This window comes from Engraulis encrasicolus, chromosome 4 (assembly GCF_034702125.1).
Source record: "Engraulis encrasicolus isolate BLACKSEA-1 chromosome 4, IST_EnEncr_1.0, whole genome shotgun sequence".
In the NCBI taxonomy this organism is placed as follows: Eukaryota; Metazoa; Chordata; class Actinopteri; order Clupeiformes; family Engraulidae; genus Engraulis; species Engraulis encrasicolus.
The window spans coordinates 50,665,176-50,667,675 of record NC_085860.1 but is presented as its reverse complement, the minus strand read 5'-3'; the positions used below and the strand labels follow the sequence as shown (position 1 = coordinate 50,667,675).

The 2,500-nt window shown below is 46.3% G+C and overlaps 1 protein-coding gene across 1 annotated transcript in view; it reads right to left on the bottom strand.

The window, feature by feature from the left end:
- LOC134448114 (phosphatidylinositol 4-phosphate 3-kinase C2 domain-containing subunit alpha-like) overlaps nucleotides 1-2,500 on the bottom strand; it is a gene marked incomplete at its 3' end in the record, with an annotated part of 44,539 nt that overhangs the window by 3,341 nt on the left and 38,698 nt on the right. The window lies entirely within an intron of this gene.

Genomic DNA, 2,500 nt, shown 5'->3' with positions numbered 1-2,500 from the left:
AAGCTTGGAAGCACTATCACGTCATATCATGTGTTTGTTTTCTGGACTGATGGCTAACAAAACTTTGAAAAGGCGTATCGCGATACTGCCTCCTTGTATCACGATACAGTATCGTGACTCAGTGTATCACGATTTCTCGGTTCGATACAATATCGTTACAGCCCTAGTAATGTGTGTGTCCACCGGTGATGACATCAGAAGTGGACCAAATGATTGGAGACAGAGGAACGAGAGGCTCCCCGTTCTCCTCTCAGACAGGAGCGGGAATGATCGGAATGCCGGGAATTTCAGAACTTCCTGAGCACAAGAAGGGGAAAAAAAAACCTGTGTCTGAGGTCGAGAGAGACACAAGGCTTATGGAGCAGATTCGCGGAAGACTTCTTGTTTTGTTTTGTTAACCTGTGAGACAGAGAGCCCCCACCTCCCCCTTCTCTCTACGCTCAGCCCTCCCCACCTCCCCCAAAACTGATGCTGAGTTTCTTTTATTTCCCCACAGATTCAGCCTTGTGGTTTAGGCTGAAGGCAAAACACTTCAACTTCTCTCTCTGTATGTTAGTGTTCCGCTTTTTGTTTTGTGATGGTGTCGATGAAAGCCTTCGCGTGTGTGTATTTTGTTCACTGAAGAGTAAGTGTGTGAACATGTGTGTGTGTCTGTGTGTGTGTGTGAGTGTCTGTGTGTGTGTTTGTGTTTGTGTCTCTGTGTGTGTGTCTCTGTGTGTGTGTGTGTGTGTGCGCGCGTGTGTGCGTGTGTGCGTGTGTATGTGTGTATGTGTGTCCCTGTATGTGCGTGAGTGATCCACCATGCATGTGTGTGAAACAAACCGAGAAAGAGAAGAGAGAAGTGTATAAAAAAAAGCAGACTGGTTCCTCTGTATTGGCATATGAGGTCACCTCATCACACATCCTCTAAAGCTCATATTGCGGCACATCACATCTCTGGCTGGCAAGTGGGGACAGCCTGTCTGGCTTGTGGCCCGCAGTGGCCCATCTGAGCCCAGTGTTTCTCAAAGTGGGGCGTAAGCCCCCCCTGGGGGGGCGTGGAGGCATCTCAAGGGGGTCGTGTGACATCTGATTTTGGGCTTTTTCCCCCCAAGGAAATGATTTCCTGTCTCGTCAATAAGTCAATACATTTAAAGCCCTCACCAACATTATATTATTAATTGTCATGAATTTGAATAGCATAGGAAATGAACACACATCTGCATTCGACTGCAGTCCACCTTTGTTTAATCTACACCAGTCACCTTTCCTTTCATTATGCTCAGCGATCGCAAAATCAGTTTGCGCAAGTAGGCCTACTGCTGTTGCATGGGGGGGAGCTCGGAAGCATTCAGACCCTCTGAAGGGGGGAATGATGGAAAAAGTTTGAGAACCACTGTCCTAGCCTGATACACCTGCCTAAAGGTGAGATTGGATGTGTAAGTTAGTCTGGCCCTGATGAATAGTACATCCGAGAATTAGGGATGCAAACGATTAATCGATTTATCGACTTTAATGTTTTTTAATCGATTAACACATTGATCGACTAATCGCAATTAATCGACAATTCAACTGACAAGAGACCAAGGTGAAATGGGCATGTAAAGAGTGTGTGTGAAGAGGGGTATGAATAGTGGGAATATCTAAATCACCTTTGGATTAAAGAATTGATATTAGAATAGAATTAATTGAAATGTGGTATATTATCTCAATTTTTAACTAAAAGTTTTCAATTTAGTAGTTTTTTTTCAATAAACATTGAGATTTCGCGTGGAAAACGCCGCTTATCAATTAATCGTAAGTCGATCGATAAGGCTATCAACTAATGATTAATTAATTAATCGATAATTTGCATCCCTACCGAGAATTGTTGAGAACAACCCGTTCCGAACAAATCGTGCCTGTGCTTATAGGCTAACGCTCTGAACAATCAGCGCCATCTTTCTCGTTGATGTGCTTTCCCAGCGTTGCGAGCTTCGTCGTCACTCCCTCAAAACCCCGCCCGCTTTGATTCAAAACATATCTTTGCGTTGTGATTGGTTTGCCAGATTCATCAATGTGTTCAAAATGTTCGACCGTCCGAGGCCAGACCAGGCAAAAAAAATTGCCATCCAGCGGGTGGCGCTGGTTTACTAGTCTACTGATCTCGTCTTTCCCCCTCCGTCGGCCCTGATCTGGGCCGGACCCGGTAAAGGCCCATGCCAGAAGAGCTGCAGCACCGTCTGTGACCCACGGTCGTGGTTTTTAGGCTGACCAGAACAGAGCCGGTGGCCGCACCAGTTACGTTCAGAGCCTAAGTGCTTATCTGTGAACAGCCCATGTTCATACCGGGCCCTAAACTTTTTCCGCATGTGACCGTGTTACCCGGATGAACCTCATGACGTCCATGTTGCAGTCTCAGTTCTCGGAGAAAAAACAAGCATTTTGCGCTTTCCATTGCGAACCAACTTTCCGGTTCGCGAATGCTAAGATCTGTGGCGTGAACATGATGGCCGGATCGCGATAAGGTGCGGGAACGGGC